This window comes from Alosa sapidissima, chromosome 19 (genome assembly GCF_018492685.1).
Source record: "Alosa sapidissima isolate fAloSap1 chromosome 19, fAloSap1.pri, whole genome shotgun sequence".
NCBI classification, from domain to species: domain Eukaryota; kingdom Metazoa; phylum Chordata; class Actinopteri; order Clupeiformes; family Clupeidae; genus Alosa; species Alosa sapidissima.
This window is the reverse complement of record NC_055975.1, coordinates 27,183,551-27,191,050: the sequence shown is the minus strand read 5'-3', so window position 1 is coordinate 27,191,050 and position 7,500 is coordinate 27,183,551. Positions and strand designations below refer to the sequence as shown.

The 7,500-nt window shown below is 44.7% G+C and overlaps 1 protein-coding gene across 2 annotated transcripts in view; it reads right to left on the bottom strand.

The window, feature by feature from the left end:
* The window catches only part of efcab11 (EF-hand calcium binding domain 11), a 38,339-nt gene that overhangs the window by 21,784 nt on the left and 9,055 nt on the right, over positions 1-7,500 (bottom strand). The window lies entirely within an intron of this gene.

Below are 7,500 nucleotides of genomic sequence, written 5' to 3'. Positions count from 1 at the left end.
AGATTGAGAGAGAGACAGAGAGAGGGAAGGATGAAGGGAAATAGAAAGGCATAGATTGAGAGAGAGAGCGAGAGAGAGAGTGTGAGAGAGAGAGAGAGAGAGAGAGAGAGTAAGATACTGTGTGTGAGAAGCCCAGTGTTGTATGGGCTCTGGGAGTCACTTCCTGAGTGGTTGTAGGAGCAGTTTGTTGCGCGTCACTTCTGGTCTCTAGCGACTCAGGGACTATGATTTGCAGGCGACGGCTCCCTTGAGAGGCCTCCGCGCGGCCTCATCCAAAGCCAGGGGCTGAGAAGGGGATCTATTGAACTCGTCTGCTGAATTGATGAGTGGAGGGCAAGGGAACGTGGGGGGATTAAACCCGGCGGTGCTGTGAGTGCCGCGTCACGCATCGCATTGCGCCGTGCGGGGCATGCCAACGTGCCCAGGAGGACCACTAGGGGAGTGACTGCAGCCCAGACCACTGGGTCACTTCTCTGAGGCTCTCCACTGAGACACTTCGTGCAGACATGGATTAAGCATACCATATTTTCCGGACTATAAGTCGCTCCTGAGTAAAAGTCGCATCAGTCAAAAAATGCTTCATGAAAAAGAAAAAAACATATATAAGTCGCACCGGACTATAAGTCACATTTATTATGACTGCCGCGCATATAGGTTTAGTAAAAAAATGGGAGGCAGGAGGGTAGGGCAGACACAGTTTTCTGTGAATATCTCGAGAACCATAGGGTTTAGGAGGACCATTTTTTTTTGTATATTGATCTCAAGGGGCCATGGCCACCTATTCCATAACCACTCATTTCATGTATAGCGCCACCTAGTTAAACACAAAAAAGTAAAAATGAGGTGTTGTAATTGCAGGTATCTGTGACCTAACATAGTCAAAACTGCACGAAATTGGAAGTGTAGGATCATTATGACACCCTCTGTATGCACGCCAAGTTTTGTGGAATTCCGTTCATGGGGGGCCACACAATAAATTAATTTATGTTACTATACACCAACTGGCCTGTAGGTGGCTGGAGACAGCTTTCTGTGAATATCTCGAGAACCGTGGGGCCTAGGAGGTCCACCTTTTTTATGTATGTTGGTCTTAAGGGGGCATGTCAACCCATCCCATTACCACTTATTTCATGTATAGCGCCACCTAGTTAAAAATTACAAAGCAAAAAAATTAGGTGTTTTCATCACAATATCTCTGGCTGACAAGGTCAAAACTGCACAAAATTAAAAGTGTAGGATCATTATGACACCCTCCGAATGCATGCCAAGTTTTGTGTACTTTCGTTCATGGGGGGCCTTACAATAAAATAATGTATGTGTACATTTAGTGGCGTACACCAGTGGCGTTTTTCGTTTTGATCTGTAGCCCCCCCCGCTGGACTAGACCCCCCGAAAGGAGGGTAGGGCAGACACAGTTCTCTGTGAATATCTTGAGAACTGTAGGGACTAGGATGACCATTTTTTTCCGTATGTTTGCCTCCAGTGGTCATGTTAACCCATTTCATGTGCACACATGTGCACAAACAGATACACACACACACACACACACACACACATACATTCACAGTAATCATACGTATGACACATACTCACGCAGTAGACATATGTATGCTTGCATGCCCAGGCACATACGCAGGCACACACACACACACACACACACACACACACACACACACATAACATAAACATGTACATGCACACATGCACACAATTCAAGAATTTCTCAGAATTATGAACAGGCAAGATGGAGGTGGGGTTGTATAAAATGAATTTTACATGTGAAATCTATGAACTAATCATGTTTTGGTACTTGTTGTCTAGCAGATACCAGTGAGAATTGAGTGTGGATAATGCAATTTAGTGAGACAGTTAGAATCATATAGGCCTTTCAGCGTGAAATTATTTTTGTGGAAAAAATGTGCTGGACTGGGCGGCGGTCATATTTTGTACCGCTCTGCGGTACATCTAGTTTAGAAATGTATTTAACAAAATCCAAAACCAAAAACAGAGACTATGTAACTAGATTATTGAGGCCAAAAAGATTAATGTTAATGAAGACGAATGAGTGAAGGCAGCCAAGAGGAGGGCAGGAAGGTAATTGCAAAGTAAAAGATTCACTGAAAGAAAATGCCATGTGGTACACCAAAATGTATCTAAAATGTGGAGAATACAATGCAATCAAGCATTTTGGGCGATGTGGAGTCACAAACTGGCAGCAGATTAAACTCTCACGATAGAGAAAAAGACGGTTTTAAAAGGACGTGACCGAAGCTGAGGCAAGCCAGGTAGGCCTATAGAGACTCATGGTGTGGGAAGATGACTTTTCTTCGGCAACAATATTAAACCAACCAACAATATAAATGATTAAGAAGAGCTCTTTTATGAGTTAAATTGAAACAAAATTATACTGGCTTTTATTTGTCCGAATCTGAGGCCCGGCTATAAATAGAATCCCGGCCATTTGAGGATTTAAGTATGCATGTGTGTTTCAGGCATAGCACAAGCACTAATCTCTGACTGAAAGTGCACAGGACTTGTGCATTTGAGAGCGCTCTCTCTAGGCTGTAGACGGTAATGTTTCATGTAGGGTTCATGTCAGTTAATATAAATTAACATTTAAAAACATGTTCAATTATATAATTTTTTTCATATATAAGTCGCACCTGACTATAAGTCCCAGGACCAGCCAAACTATGAAAAAAAGTGCGACTTATAGTCCGGAAAATACGGTACTCCTAAACTATTTATTTTTTCACTGAGGACAGAGGAAAACTCGACATGCTCAGTCCTGCTGCAACATTAAGGTGCCTGGCGTTTGATGGATGGAGTCCTTTGAGTTTTGCATGTCAAGAAGTCTTTTCAATAGAGTCCCGAAGCCATGACGTAGCGTTGCCAAGGCAGCAATTTCACTGGATCTAAACAAATCAATCTAACCATTGAAATCGCCATAGCGGTGGCTTTCTTAATCTATTTCAATAATTTTACAACGTTTCTAAGACGTTAGTATATTTTTTACACTTTAGGAATCACATACTACAACATATATTCATACCAACACGATCAAATTCGTGACTACAGAGTTTTATTTTAGCATGGGTTTCCTCCGTAAAAGAGATCTGCATGTAACTTCACAGCATGCGGTTAAAATCCTTAAATTCACGGACGTGTTTTGGCTTTATTTTTTTGGCAAAAAACGTCACTCTTAACAGCCGCCAGTCTTTGAGAAGACGTGAAATATCCACTGGAATTTTGTTTCTTTCTATTACACCTGCCAGGGAATCCGTGTTAAGTGGCTAAGCTGCTGCCTAGCAGGTAAAGCACGTTTAAATGGATATATTTATTTTTATTTGCTAGAAATGATGGCACATGTCTAAATTCAATGCTATTTATGCCACTTCGAAAGTTTGTTTAGATCCAGTGATTCTGCTGTCATGGAAACGCTACATCACACTTCGGGACTCTATTACAGTCTAGGCAGTGTGGAGATGGAACTTTGCTGAACATTATAACATAAGACTGCAACCAACTTTAGAATGTTGGGGTTGGTTGGGCACTGTCTGGGCAACTTTAGAATGTTGAGCATTGTCTGGGAAATTTTAGAATGTTGAGATTTATTGGGCATTGTCTGGACAACTTTTGAATGATGGGGTTTGTTGGGCTTTGTCTGGAGAGTGTTCAAGCACAAGCACCCTTTTAACACATGTAATATAATATACCCAGCTCATACTTAGACTTATAGGGGCAGTTTTGCAGACATGGATTAAGCATAGTCCTAAACTACTGGTTTCAGTGGATATCTTCACTGAAATTCTCTTTTAGTTTAGGACTAGCCTTAATCCATGTCTGGGAGTTCGGCACTTAACACGTATTCAGAATGCAGCAGGCTGTCACCTCTCTGACGACACGTTATTGAGCACTGACAAGGCATCTGCCAATCTGAGACAGCTAGAGTCAGAATGTCAGCTCCACTGTGGCAGTCGCTCCTCAAACCCTCAATTACACGTGAAAAAACATCACTCTTTGAATAGATGGAATTGAATAGAGCAAAGATGAGGAGTTATTATCTCATGCTTAAACTAAGGGATAATGGATACTGTGAGTGAGAATAAAGGGGAGACGAGAGTGGTAAACACCAACACATATTTGAAGGCTGAGTGCAGTGTACTCTGGTAAGCAGTGACACCAACTAGAGTACGCAGGTTTCTTTGTTGGGAAGTGCACACACAAGTGCACACACACACACACATACAGTACATAGTCACAAACACATACACAAATACACCGTCTCACTAATACACACACACATACAGTACACATATATACATACACACACTAATGCTATCAAACACACACTAACACACGCAAATGCAAACACACACACACACACTCTTGCTGTCACACATGCACACACACACACACACACACACACACACACAAATATAAATAGGGTTCCAGTGCCGACAGACTGAGAGGCTCTCTCATAGACCGGGCAGCTGTCTGAACGTGAAGCAGTAGATCTCCACTCGGGCAACATTGCTCCTCGATTTGTCACCCAAATCGCTGTTAGAATACCAGAGCTCGCAAATGTCTCACCATCCCCTCAGAGCTCAGTGTGTGCGGGTGTGTGTTTGTGTGTGTGTGTGCGCGCGTGCATGTGTGTGTGTAACAGTAGGAGTGTGTGGGACACACATGGATGGCTATTGGCATCCTGTCAGGACTATCAAAGCCTGGACATCGGGTTCTAAGCTTTTTAAGCTAAGTTGGCGGGGGAACAAAGATGCTTGTTTTTTTCCCCCTTGTTTTATTTTTAATACCCCTTCAATACGCCAGAGGCTGGAAGAGAAAGCCGCTGGGCTATGATACAGACTGTCTTCCTTGTCAGAGGATGCTCCAGGGCTTGTTTGTTTCCAATGCATTCACACATGTGCTTTGCTTTCACTCTCGTCAGCTCAAAGGGAAGAACATAACATGTCAAGTGCTTGGGAGCACATGGCAGAATTAGTGAGAAATTAAGGAAATGTACCATGCACCCTTCCATATGTGTACACTAAACTGGCATGATCACTGCATCTAAACAGGTGGCATGTTTAGCATTAGAGCTGATCATACAGTTTGTGAATTCCATTAGACCTACTTCCATAACACATATGCCAACTACTTTTCCCATCAGTTAGTGGTGGCATGTGATAGAGAATCCCAACCTCCATAGACAGCTCTTCTAGACTATCTATACCGTGTCATCTTCCAGTTTCCCTTCCACTGTAGCATTCAGACCAACGAGCTGCAGTTTGGTTGAAGGAAATGGGACAAACAACATAGTCCACAAGCCCAGATTTTGAAAACCTGTAAAGAATGTTTACGGTAGTTTGTGGAACCATAGCAGAACAGTAGCAGAACCATGGCTTGCGTTGATCTGAACATGGGCCTGACCATGTTCTGGTGCAGGTCCAGTGTGATAGAAGAGTAGGTGCTGTAACACACATAAGGTGTTTTTTCACCGACAGAGAACTGGTTGCTCCTGAACCAGAATTTTGAGTGTCGGTGCTGTGCCTCGAACCAACCTCCGTTTCCACCTGTTTTGACAGGCACCACTAATCACCTGTGTCATTTAAGGAGGGCACAAAGCATCATCAAAATAGTACCGCCTGATCTTTCTCATTTACTTACTCACTCATTCACTCTCTCATCAACTCACCCACTCACTCACTCACTCACTCACTCACACACTCATGCACTCACTCTCATTCACTGATTCTCTCACTCACTCATCCACTCACTAACGCTCTCACTCACTCACTCTCTCTCTCTCTCTCTCTCTCTCACTCACTGGCTTCTATAGCATAAAGGGGCAGTGCAAGCGTGGGGGTTGATATAAGTTCTTATGATTTATGGCTCAATCGGGAGGCCTGGCGGAGAGAATGACCACTGGAGGCCGACGCCGCCCAGGCGTGACCAAGCGTGCGCTGGTGAGTGGGAGTCTTTCGTACGCATACAGAGGCCTTCACAAAACACAAGAGTTCCCATCTTTAATGGCAGGTCAAGCGGGGTTAATGAAGTAGAATCCCTAGGCCATTTCAACCAGATTGAATCAAAGTCACCTGGTGCAGACTTGCTATGGTCTCACACACACACACACACGCACACACACACACTTACACGCCATCAGAAATAAATTCCGTAACAAAATTAACTTAGTTAATTATACCCTTGTCTCTCAGTGGAATACCCTGCAAACAACTTCACAGAAACGGGCGCAATCTGAAAAAGACGGGAAATGTATTTTTATATGCTTGAAGGCAACCGGGCAGGCTCTGAATTTCTACAAGATATGTTTCAAAGAACTGCTCAAATAAGCAGGGCACAAGCAGGAAGTTGGCCGCGGAGAGAGAGAGGGAGAAAAAAAGACACTCAGGGAGGTTTTTGCGGTGCCCTAAATTAAGAAGCTGGCACACTCAAGAAGCTGACTTACTGGTGTATCGACCGCTCCACTCTACTCCACTCGGCTCAGCTACGCTACGCCCGCCCGCTGCCACGCGCGGGTTTCCATGCCGACAGAGAGCCCGGGCAGGAGTAGGGGAAAGAGAGAAAGAGAGAGAGAGAGAGAGAGAGAGAGAGAGAGAAAGAGAGAGTAAACCAGAGCGGCAGGGCCGGGAGATGAAATGAAACACAAATCCTATTTATTTATGAAACTAGCAGCCTTGCCACTCGGACCAGGAAGCGGTCCTGCTAAAATGGATCGTGGCGACGGCGGAGTCTGGATCAATGCCCCATTTAACAGCGAGAGGGAAGGAGCCTGGACAGGTAGAGAAGGGATCCTAGCGCCCTCTGTTGGGGGAAGGGGGAAACTGGACGCCATTGTATGCTACTGTATTCAAACATTACCTTGACTAATGGGCTTTTAAGAAAACAAAACAAGTGCATTGTCTGGTCTGAAATGGACTATGCCGTGGTACAGAAAAGCAAGCTCAACCTATTTTTCTGAGGACGGAACAGATGCAGTGGATGAGACAGAGTCCCTCGGTCATTATAAACTAGACCTACATCTCCAGTGAACGGAGGATTTCTGTGGTTCTGAGAGAGAGAGAGAGAGAGAGAGAGAGAGGGAGGGAGGGAGAGAGAGAGAGAGAGAGAGAGAGAGAGAGAGAGAGAGAGAGAGTGAGAGTTCTTCTTTGGAAAAAATTGTCATGCTAATAAAGCTCATTTGAATTGAATTGAAGAGAGAGAGAGGGAGAGAGAGAGACAGAGATAGAGAGAGAAAGGGAAAGAGACAGAGAGACAGAGAAAGAGAGAGAGAGTTTGGGGGGGATGGGCATGAGGGCATGCGGGCACCTCTGGAAGTGGCCTGTATGTGAACCCAGTGAATCATGAATCATGCCCCCAGACTGAGGCAGGGTTTCTGGGACAGCGGTGGCTCTGGCGATGCCCGCCTGCCTGCCCCTATTCCGCCCTGATAAGCTTCCTTATTACTCGAGCGCCAGCCTGTGCCCGGCGAGTCCCCTG